Genomic DNA, 12,597 nt, shown 5'->3' with positions numbered 1-12,597 from the left:
ACAGTCAGATAGTGATAGATAGCTTAACTCATGTGCTCCTTATAGTCATCTTTCTACAGGTGCCACACAGACATACGCCACCTAAACGGCTGTCGCCCTCGACCCATCTGAAGCGTAAGGGCCACCGGGGAGTTATCCGACAGGCCCCGGGCAGAATGTCCGCTGACACCACTCTACTCACTGTCACCCTGAGGACAAAGAGATAGTCAATTCTGGAGAACGAGTTATGTACTGCGGATAAATAGGTGAATTCCCGACTATCCCCATGGAGGCGCCTCCAGACATCCACCCCAGCTTGTGGTTTCTGAACAAATCAGCTGCAAATCATTAGGCGCAGGTAAAACATTGCAAAAATGTGGGTACGTACCCCTACAATATTTAATTTGCTCTTAACTTGCAGCAGACCCATGCGCACAAAGCAGGTTCATTTATAGCTACATTTAAGGAACATATTTCTTCAAATATTCATAAATCACAGCAGATCAAGCACTTCAAAACATCAATGATTTATTGAAAACTTTGTCACATAAATATAAGTGTTAGGAATACTGGATGAGCATCACCTGGATGAGCAGCAGCTACCTGAAGCTCAACTCTGAGAAAACAGAAGTCATCATCCTCAAAACCACCCCCTCCTTGTGGGACGACACCTGGAGGCCCGCCGCCCTCGGAAACATTCCCATGCCCGTGGACCATGCCTGCAACCTCGCCATCATACTCAACTCCTCCCTCACCATGAACTGACAGATCTACACACATGCTTCAACACCCTCTGCATACTCTGCAAGACCTTCAAATGGATCCATCCTGAATCGAGGAAGACCGTTTTAAGCTATTGGGCGGCATACTTACCACCCGTGAATAACATTATCGTATGGTTAGGTATTTATCATTCAGGGTAAATGCCTCTTATTTCTAGTTTTCAACAAGAAAACAACGCCCAACAGAATTAGCCTCCAACACACCAAACTGCAAACGCTTTGCCTTTTTTCCCCCCCAGACATTTTTCCCTGATACATTTCTGCAGGTTGACTAGTTACTGTTTTTTGGTGTCTTCTGAAGTACAACTCAAATACTGTACTCAAGGTAACCAATATGGTTGGGAGAGCCAAGCACCACTCTCAGAAGCGTTCTGAAAGCTATTTCGGTTGAACCCACAAGATGTTATGACTGCTGCGTTGCCAGGGGAGACCTGAAAAAACTGAACTCTGCTGGTGCCACTCAGTATGCAATAGAAGGGTCTACCAATATGAGACTACTGCAACCCCACACAATTCTGCATAATCGTGGAGCTATATTAAAGCTGCTTGTTTCAAATAGGTGGAGAAGTGTGGCTCAATGGTTAGAGCAGCAGACCCTGATGCAGAGGTCTGGCCCGGGACTAGGGTTCAATTCCCTGTCTCAGCAGGTCTTGGGATCACAATTCCACGGACCTGATAACTCTCGCCTCGGTGCCTATTGCAATCATGGAGTCCCACTCTGCAACTCTGGGCAATAGCTTGCTTAATCTCCACAACGGCCCCCACAACGCTAAAGGATGCCTGGCCTCCACCTTGGGGGTGCCCAGGAGTGGACGCCTCACAGGGAAAGCCAGGATGGGTTCCACAGCGGTATTCGTACTAGCGCCTTGAGACCCTTGCGGGTGAGTAGTGCGCTATACAAGTATCAATTTACATTTTTTTACATTTACAAATAACCTGTTTATATTGGGATATAGGATTTCAATTAAAAGACATCTTTATCACTTCGGAGGGGAATGGAACTTGACAAACGAACAGTGCTGTGCCTTTGTGGTGATGAACATGACCAATTCGATCTACAAGGTCATTTCGAGGCAAGAGCACCAATTGGAAGCTCTGTGACACAAATAATACCAATTACCCTAGGACGTGTCTCACAGTCACTGAAGTATACTCGCCAGGGTAAAAAAAACCTCCAACACAATTGATTTTGAATCTACAACCAAACCTTTAACCAGCAAAAACATGCCACAGAATATAGAACTCTACCACTTCAGCAACCAGGAGAGCATCCCTTAAAAGAAAGGACCCATGAACCAATCTTATTCCTTCAATAGCCCAACTAAATCTGCAGGCCTGTCAAGTATCACGCATTAGGTGTTAGACTAATGCATTTCAGTGTGGTGGTCCGCATCACCACACTGAAATGGAAAGTCATGCATTTATATAGTGTCTCCTGGGGTCTCAAAACAAACAGGAGCACTGTAAATTAACACTACAGACAGAAAGCTGACAGCAGTCGTTGCGCGCAGCTTGCAGGCTTGTTTGGGGGGGCTGGCTCAACTCGCACAAGGCTCAAGCAGGTGGGGTTACAATTTAACTAATTCACCTGTGCGGCGAGCGCGAGGTTCAGCAGACCGTTTCTGCTGAGTGCTCACACTGCGCATAACTATTCAATTTCGTCAGACTATTATGTACCGTAATTTGCCTAAGCCGTCATCACCAACCCGTCTGACACCAAAGTGACGGTGCATCAGCAGACACTGCAACCTGTAGCGTGCCCAGCAGCATTGAGGCCATTATCAATGCTGTGTTAGCACTGTCCTCGACTCGAGGCCTGGTCTACGGTCGGAGCTGTTTCAGGGGAAAGTCATCGCAGCAGGGTGGCCCAGCAGTCCGTGTAGTTGCGGCTACAAGGAGAAGGCTCGTTGGCAGCAACTACTGCAAAAGTAAGTGTCTCATTACAAAATCCTACTTGCTTATGCTGCTGTTCAACTGTTTTCGGCGCAGTTAGCCACAGAGTTGTGGCATGGCTGAAATTCCTCATTTTTGGGCGACTGAGCAATAGCTAATTTTTGCTCGAGTGAGGCTGAGCTGCAGCAAAAGCAGCACAATGGCGTCCGCTGTGTGGATGTCCAGGACAGCCATGCCAGACACTCCCAGGACTGTGTCCGGGGATGTCCATGGCAGACAGTCCCAGGATCAGGGCACAAGTCCTAAAAAAAGAAGTGGGGGGACTCTCCAAGGTAGGCGTGGTCACAGGAAGTAACATCACGACAGGAAGTGACATCACGACAGGAAGTGACATCACATGTAAGGCAGATCTATCATTTGCAAGATATATATATATATATATATATATATATATATATATATATATATATATATATATATATATATATATATATATATATATATATATATATATATATATATATTGCAAGATTTAACAATTGAAGCTGCTTGGTACTTAAGCCTGTGACTTAAGGGGAACAGCAGTTTTTCAGGCAGGGTTGCGAACAGTATTGTGAAAAAGGCTTTGTTAAAGTGGAATACCTCTACATTGGTAATGCATAAAAAAAACCATAACTGCAATGCCCCTGGCATCCAGTTAATAATATCAGTAATATGTTTTCCAAATCCTCCATGATTTAATTACTGAAATTTCAGCTTCAAATATATTTTGGAAATTCAACAATTTTCTCCAAACATCAGCTTATGAGTTCTGAAAATACAATAATTTTAGACCAAATACACACTTTTCAATTTAGGCATGTAGTTATTAATTCAACCAAGCAAAAGTGTTTAATTTAGTAGGCTGGGCTGTACTCAGGCGAGCTACTTATAGGGAGCTGGTGAGCTACCAGTAGCTCCGGATCTACTCACTGGAGAAGTTTAACCTGCCTGCCTGCTAAGACCAGAGTACCTCGTGAGGAGGAGAAGAGTGCCTGGAGAGAGTGAGGCCCAGCTGGGAGCCTGGTGAGTGGCTCCCAGTGAGCTAGGTAGGAGACACCCAATTCGGTGGGGACTGTTGCAGATGTAACAACCATCCTCCCAATCCCGTGGAAGCTAGGTCTGCCATTCTAGTGTGCTTGATGTAGTTGGAGACCCCCCGTCTGCCAGGAGCTGGCCACCGTGAATTGTGGGCCATCAATCATGTGCGCACTGTAGTCAGAGGCCCCGTGTGCAATGAGTGGGTTGCCAATAAGTGCAGGCCTTCGCCTATAGAGGTGCTGTCACCCAATGTGCCAGGATTGGGTCACTGTAAAGTGTGGGCCATCGCCTGTGTGCATGCTGTAGTCAATGACTCTGTATGTTAGGAAGGGGCCACTGTGACGACAAGGCCTTCCCCATAAGAAAGCTGACAACCCCTGTATGCCTAGAGGGGGTCCCCAGTGAGACAGGGCAGTTGCCTTGATTTGTCATGCCGAGGATGCTTTAGAGAACAGTTACTGATTGCTGCTGGAGCTGCAAGAGGGCGTCCAACACCAAAGTGGTCCGTCTTTGGATCACCATGGGAACCGGATGCAGGCCTCGGGATCTAAGGGACCTTCCTCACGTGCAGCAGCCTGGCATCCGCCCTCCAAAACCAATGAAAAGACCCCAACGGGGTGTGATGGGACCTATGCCAGCCACATAAACAAATAAGAGGCTCTTCGCTAGCAAAAAGAAGGGCATAGAAAAAATATTGGCAAAGCCAACAGGACTGCCTTTTGTTAGAGGAAGTGTTTGGTGTGTTGCCTCCAGCTGACCTGTAAAGAAATCCCACAATTTAATATTTTGGACCACACCAGCACAGGGGCTTGGAGTACGGCCAATTTGCTGATTAGACAGTCTGCAGAATTAAGGTGTACGTTGAAATAAGAGTGGAATTAAAAGGAGTAAAAAGATGACGTTTTCACTATAAATGGTGAACGTAAGGTGCACACACAGCAACATCTAAAGGGACAATATTTTCGTTGTGTGCGGGTGTCTTTACTTTGTGAACAAAGAAAGCAGTAAACCCAACATTTTAAGACTGGAAATTTAATAAACGAACATGCTTGGCTGAGTAGTGGATTGCACCGTCACAGGTAAATGCCTCAAAACAGCAAGCACTTCCTAAACAAAACGAAGTATTGCTGTGTTATAAAGTAAAAACATGAAACATGAAGGGGCACACATATTGCTGCAATTTACTAGCTACAAATCGTGTCACTTTTGCAGTATTGACAAAATGACTACTTTATTCTCAATCTTCAAAACCTAGTGAAATGCAAAACGGACAATGTCAGTGTCTACAAAATAGAAATTAATTGTTGGGCAGCTCAACCAAGAAGTGACAAATCAAGACAAATAAATCACAGCTAATGACTGGTGGTAGCTGAACCAAATCCCACTCTTGTTCTCTGTCCCTTTCGTTCAGCTTTTTGACGAATTGATGATGTAAGGTGTTCCAGATTTACACATGAGAAGAGTTACCAGCTGCTTACAATATTGAGTCTTAATTAAAGATACTGTAGCTGTTCTGAGGAAGAACACACAAGGGCACACTATCATACTTGCATTGAAATCCGTGTAAAAAGGTTTGAAAGAGGCCGGGAGAGGGCAGCAGGCGAGGCCGGGAGGGGGCAGCAGGCGAGGCCGGGAGGGGGCAGCAGGCGAGGCCGGGAAGTCTCGTGCAGGAAGCGGAGGCAGGCAAGGAGGACAGTCGCAGCCGAGTCAAGGGGGTCACTCGCTCCGAAAAAGCAAAGGAGCTAATTGCAGGAAAGCCCGAAAAATAAAGGGCATGTTGCAGGTGGGCGGGACTGCCGAGTTGGTTGAGGTCGGATCTTGGCGTCTACTGGGTACTCTCGCAATGGTGCACCTGATAGGTGCAGGGGCGTGGTGACCGGCGTGCTTGGGAAATTCTTTGTTTACTTTGTGAGTGCCGCGCTCCAATTTCGTAATGGTGAACACGGTTTTGATTTAGCAGGGTGGACGGCGTCCACCCTGAAAAACCATCGGAAATAAGTGGGGGGATGCCGTCCACCCGCGTGGTACCCCGACTTGTGCCCTGCCCAGGATTGTGTCCTCTCTGCCGAAGTCTCCCTTGTCTGGACCTCCCCCCCCGCACATTCCTTCTCTTGCATGCTTCTTGAGGTGGCCTTATATACGGCACCAGCAAGGCCACGAGCTGGCAGGCGTGCTTCCCACAATCCTAGAGCGACTTGAAGACCGACGTGGAAGCTGCAGCCAGAGAACGAGGCCTCCAAAACCAGGAAACAAACCCAGGGGCGAGATGCTCCAGAACTCCCAGGCGTGCCACATTGTACTTAAAAGATCAGCAGACAAAGACAGTGATAGGGAGCCCAATATAATATCGGGAAGGGAAGGAGTCGGGGAGCCCTCACAGAGCACCTGTGAAGGCAAGGCCTCCCAAGGACAAATTATCCACATGGGAGGGGCGGTCTGAACTAGGGAAGCATGGATTGTCAACTCTTGAAGATGAGAGGTAAAGAGAGAGAAAGTGCCTAATTAAACAAGCATTGGCAGAGCCAATAGGTCTCGCCTTTAGGACCTTATAAGTGTTTAGCCATGCAACAGCCGCTGTTGTTGCAACAAGGATATTGTGCTGCATACCTAAATACTTATAAGGTCACCAAATTGAGAACTATTGGTTATGCCAATGCTTGTTATTTTTGACCTCACTAAATAATGAAGTAATACTATTACAAAATAAGCAGCACTAAACTGCACAATTTGCCTTTTCTTGCCGCATAATTTAGTCAGTCCTGCCCCATAATTTGGCCTTTCCTGCAGTATAATTCCGGTGGCCCTACCTATAAGGCAATTAGGCAACAGCTCGATGGTATGATGCCTTATGTTCTCTTGCCAGTAAGTGTTTGTGGGTGGCACCATTTACAAAACCTAGAAACATAGATGGTTGAGCACATTATAAACTTGCCCTTAAAATGGCCATAACAGAGCTTAAGCATTAGAATTGGTATTGTGTGTTTTAGGTTTTACAGAGGCGCTGTCCAAATATCTTCTAGTAGACAATCAATTCAATTAGGGTAAGTGATTGCGTTTTAACTATAATAAGTACTCAAACCACAGACCCTCAGTGGGTTTCTCATTTTAAGGTCATTTATAGTTTTGATGCTGCAACTACCCCTTATGTTCAAGGTAAACCTCTTAGTGAAGCTGCTGGTTTTAACTTGAGCTTTAATTATGTCAAAGTGTTCTTAGTGCGTAGTGGCCCCCTCAGCTGGTGCCTAGATTTCACTGATACAAAAACCCTACCACCTCTCTTGCACCCCTACACAAACTCTCCCCATAGTGGGACAACATGCCAACTGTTTTTAGAAATGTTTTGTACAGTGTGATGTCTGCACATGTAATGGTTGAGAAGCTGGCACCAAAGTGGTGGCAATTAGTTACTTGTGCAGTACTGTACATAGCTACTCACACCAGTTTTTATATTTCCAAAAAGTAGAGGAGGTAGAGAAAGGAAGAGTGAAGGGGGAGGGTGGAGAGCCAGTGAAGGGGAGATAGACGGGAAAAAGAGATAAGAAACAATGCCAAAAAAGAAACTGGAAAGAGACATAAGAAACAGTGCTAAGCAAGACTGCAGCAACATTACATTTGCTCCATACATGAAATAAAGCTCTTATGCAAGAGTGTGCTTTGGGGCAGGGCTGATTTCCAGGGACTGTTTAGAAGAGGCACTGAAGCATGTGACATTAGACATAGAGGGAGAAGTTAAAACATTACGGGTTGTTTATAGGCAATGGAATGTGAGAATTAACATCACACAAAGTTATCAGAGGGGGCGTTTATAAGAGGTTCTGAGTGATAAACATTAGATGCAGCTATCAAAGTGGGACATTGTGAGCTGTCACTTAATAGAGCTATTCTGTGAACAATGTCCTTTATCGGTGCTGCAAGTATGTGCTGTCGTAGGTGCCTGTTTACAAGAACTCTGTTAAGTCTGGAGCATCCTGTGCAATTTAAGTATATGTGGCGGAGCCACAGAAAGCACCAGACTGAGCTTTCAAGTGGCTTCTGCCAGCAAACCCGCGCTCTAACCTCAAGCACCAACAATTGAAGAAGACCTCAATCTACTGGTCTGTCGAAACGCCCTCCAACATTGATTGTTAAAACAATTCAGCACACACACAACGATACCGGCCCTACCAAAAAATGAATGTTACCGTGTGTTATGAAACTGATGCTTGTGTAAAGCGCTCCAATATCGACGGGCCGAAATCGCTTTGTATAAAACTGCAAAAGGGGAGGGGGAAATCTATACACAGTGGAGAGGAAAGAGGTCACTGAACGCAGCGACCTCGGAGGGCAAGTGGGGGTGGTGAGATGGTGTTGGCCAAGGCACGGGAGATCGGGAAGATGAGTCATGGGCAAGCAGAATAATAAAGCGGCTGGGAAGGCTTATAGGAAGTAAACAAAACTAAGCATTGAACAGGAGCAGAGACAGGATAACCAAACGAGCATTGGCTACGCGGCAGTAAAAGTAACGCTGCGCGGCCGTGAAAGCGAAAATCATCGTGATCGCGATCACTCTGATAGCAAAGGTGATCTCGATCGCGATGACGCGCTAAAGCACGCTAGGGATTCGCGCGCTTGTGCGCATAACAGTAAGCTGGTGGCCGCTTTGGTAGCACTTTTAAAAGCAGCTACTAAATGTCTCGGCCAGACCAGCGCATGATCAATTCGAGACCTAAAATATAACAAGCACAGGGCCCCAAAGATTTTCTTAGGGGCCCGCTGCAGGAGCAGCAAAATGCTAGAGTGCCTTGTGGATAACTAATGCCTGTTTTTCCACCCCAAACCCCAACCCTCCGTGTCTCTTTATCTCTCTCTTATAGGTTCATTTTTAGGTCTCGCCTACGCAATGCGCATGCGCTGCATAGGAGAGAGACCCAATGCCATCGGCACCGCTTTGGGGGCAAATACGTGCACGTGTTGCATTGCTTGCAATGGCAACGTGTGCACATCTGGTAATTTCCTTACGGGAGCGTGCGGCGCCATATGTGGGCGCCATATGGTCGTACGCTCCCGCAGGCCCCCTCCCCTGCTGCCGTGCGAGGGGCACGTTTGCTTTCATTCTGAGGGTACGCCAGAAAGTATTTCCTTTTATCTCTACTGAAATGCAGACTATAGTGATGGTAGTGTTATTATTGTCGCGCAGAACGTAGTAAAGCCGGACCTATACATAGTGCAAATGTACTTAACATTTTCATTGTTTAGGCGTACATTTTCTTCCATATAGCGCCATCGGAATTTCCAATGGAGCTGCTGTGAGGATCATTCTTTACACCACACAACCTGTTTTAAATCAACAGTAAATTTGTAATTGGACCACGTAAATACCAGGGCTCAAATAGTTATTTATTCTTGCGGGACATGTAACAATTTCTGAACTGTTCTGCAGTAGATTTACCCACCCTTTTGGCACGCAACCCAGTCTGCTTGGCTTCCAGGGTGTACCTCCCCTGGCATCGCTTATTTCCCAAACACGAAAAAGAAACTTGTTCTTTGACCGGTGCTGCAAGATCTGTCTCATTTTAGTTTTCAGGATAAATATTTTGAATTGAGGCAACCAAAAACAGAACAAGCAAAAAACAAATTTGCCCCTTGTTTTAGGCATTCAGGTGCCAAAAGCTGGCAGTTCACGTTCGCTCTCTCACACACTCACACACACATTCTAGGAATCACTGATTGACAGGTTCCTCCGCCGGTGGATGTATAGCGGGAGGCGGAGCCAGCGTGGGGCATATTGAGGATAGGTAAATAGAGTCTGGACCAGGTTGAGTCCTGTCCTGTGAAATGGAAAGTGGGTGGTGCTGTGTAGTCGCAGGTGGAGATTTTACCTCGTGTTTGAAGGGGGTTGTAAATGGTTTGGCCGATGCCCCCTGTGCACACCTCAGCAAAAGGCAGCGGCTGGGGTGTTTCCTCTGCAAAAAGCATCTTTCTGACTGAACCAAAAATCGACAGGGAGGGTGGGGAAGAGAGCGGCTAAAAAAAAATGTTGGGGTGGTTTTGGTGGAAGCAAGACTGGGGGGTTGATCTGATCGCTTTGTTGGGGTAGTCCTCTGGTGTTTCTGGAGGACCCGCACCAGTTACCTTGGCATGGGCTGACACGAGAGCACGTTTACTGTCCCAGAAACAGGAGCCTTCTCATCAGTGAGACATCCTCAAAAGCAGTCCTGTTCAGCTGACTTGAAGCACCCTGCACGTGAAGAATGGGAGGCATGGGGGCCACCAGGCAGACAGCATGCCCCCCTGCCTGCTCAACCACGGCAAAGTGTTTCCCCTTGTCATCATGGTAACCACCGCCTCCGCCACACCATACAGTAAGTTTCAAGCAATGTGTGTGTCTTTTTGGCAAGGGCAACAAGCATTGGCATAGCCAATAGGTCTCGCCTGTGGGACTTTATAAGTTTTAGCCACGCAACAGTTGATGTTGCTGCACCAAGGATATTGTGCTGGATAACTAAACACTTATAAGGTCCCAAAGGCGAGACCTATTGGCTATGCCAATGCTTGTTGTTTATGCGTTCTCCTTTTTTACAGTTTTCCTAATCCCCCCTTTTTCTTCTGCCTTTATCCCGTACCCTGTCTGAATAAGGAAAAATGTGTCCCATTCCTCTAAAAAATCCAAGCCTTTCGTTTTAGGCATCTTTGTTTTCTAGGGTGTTTATACAAAGCGCTCCACTGAGGCTTGTCAAGACTACAGCTCCCAGAATGCACCGAGTGGTTAAATCACCACAGCTGCCAAGGTCTCAGATTGCTATGTGTGACAGTTTAATAATTTCATTGCAATTATGCGTCAGCGGCGCATCGTTTGCACCAGTTTTAAGTAGGGCTGGGCGTAGTTTGCGAAGTAGCGATTCGCTAAGCTACGCAAAGTGCACTTCGCAAGCTACGCATAGCACTACACGAACTGCATAGTAGCCGGTTCGCACTGTGCAAGATGCCGTTTTCAATGATTGCACAGTGCGGACAAGCATCCGGCACTGTGCAATCATTGAAAACGGCATCTTGCACAGTGCGAGCTGTACTTTTCTGCCGCTCAAGTAGATTTTTACTTGAGCGGCAGCTTTCTCAACAAGGACTGGTAGTTTCTCATCGCGAGCGGTCGCGAGCATACGTGACCACTTGCAATGAGAAACCTGACCTCCCCGCGTTGAGAATCTTGCCGGGAGGTTTATTTTCCAAACTCGCAATCAGCAACTTGATGTTGCTGATCGCCAACGAGGAAAAAGTCTCGCTGGCATGTCAAAATGACCGGTGCGCTATGCTACGCGTGTTTGCACTGTGCTACGTGCAGTTTGCATAGTGCAAAGTAGCGCAAACTTTGCAAACAACGCAAGCGTTGCGTAGTGCTTCGCCCAGGCCTAGTTTTAAGAGGTATACAACGTTTACAACGAAGTTTTTACAACGCACTACCATTACAACGCAGGCATTACCACGCATACCATTACAACGCATTGCGCTGGGGGGCGCTCTAGGATAGGGAATAAGTTTAATTTTCTATCCAACACCTTCCCTAGTGTCCACGGGGACTGGAGTTGGAATAGAAAATTATACTTACCACTATCCAGCACCTCTAAGCGCTATGCGTTGTAACGGTATTCATTGTAAATACCGCGTTGTAAAGGTATGCGTGGTAAAAGTATGCGTTGTAACGTCATACATCCGTTTTAAAATCTTCTTAGAGTTTCTCTATGTCTACATGGGTCTAATTTCTGATATTTATATTTACTTCGTCTTCATTGCTTGATTTTTGCTTGTAAGAAAGTGTCACTTGTACACGTTGAAATGTCACTCATAATTACACTGTAATTATGAGAATGTCACAAACAGCAATCTGAAACCTTGGCAGCTAGGCGTAAAGAAACCTCTTCGGATATTGTCCATGTTTGGAAATTAACATTTCTATTATACAAAAAGATTTTAGTCGGCTGCCCAATCCCTAAAGTGCCATATCTCCCAAATGTAATTCACTTACTCACCAGAGCGGGCTGTCACGCTCTGGCAGTTACCTCCAATCCTCTTGAGCTTGCGCAGAATGGCTGTGCATCATGATTGGGCAATGGACTTGCAGCAATTACGTGCACTGCAAGCACACCTGCTGCTTACATGGCTGCAGTGTACTGGCTCACCGGGCCATCAATCGAGTAGCGCTACCAATGACAGCCCTGGCCATTAAATTAGCCAGCCCCTGCAGCTCTATCTTCAAAAGTTGCGATGACGCGGGCGATCTCTTCAGTCAACACCGCAGAGATCGTGACTCTTTTGTTATAGTCCCGGGGAGTCACAGATAAAGTAAGTTTGCACATGTGCCAAGTCATCCTGAACGGTGGGGCTTAAAGCGGGTGGTGCATATGGGTTAATTTATGCCATACATTTTTAAAGCCGCGATTTTGAGGTCGGATGGGATAACCTTCTCCTTCTATCCCACGCTGTAGTGTTAGAATACCCCTGCGATAAATAACGCACTCAGTTTCGGGAGCGCGATCATGCGCCTACAAATTACATGCATCAGGGGAATTTTCTTATTGTTAACGGCTCGCAACCACTCGTGAACATTGTTAAAACGCGGACAAACCGGAGAGTAAAGGCAGGCGCCTTCGAAATGGGACGGTCCTCATACCACGATGCAGGCTTCTAGGCGCTGTTCACTGATGCCAAGGTCCTGAATAACCTCCCCTATGTGGAACAGTGATGTTTATTGTTGTGCTATTTGCATACTGTGTTGCGCCTTGGTATTCAGAGGAAAGTCTGCTTGGTGTAAAAATAAATCCAGATTTTTTTATCGTGCTAGCCTGTATTCCCTAAGATGCTGGTCAGGCAGAACATTTGTCTTGGTGCA

Source organism: Lissotriton vulgaris, chromosome 3_1 (genome assembly GCF_964263255.1).
Source record: "Lissotriton vulgaris chromosome 3_1, aLisVul1.2, whole genome shotgun sequence".
In the NCBI taxonomy this organism is placed as follows: domain Eukaryota; kingdom Metazoa; phylum Chordata; class Amphibia; order Caudata; family Salamandridae; genus Lissotriton; species Lissotriton vulgaris.
The sequence above is the reverse complement of the archived record's forward strand: the minus strand, read 5'-3'. Positions refer to the sequence as shown.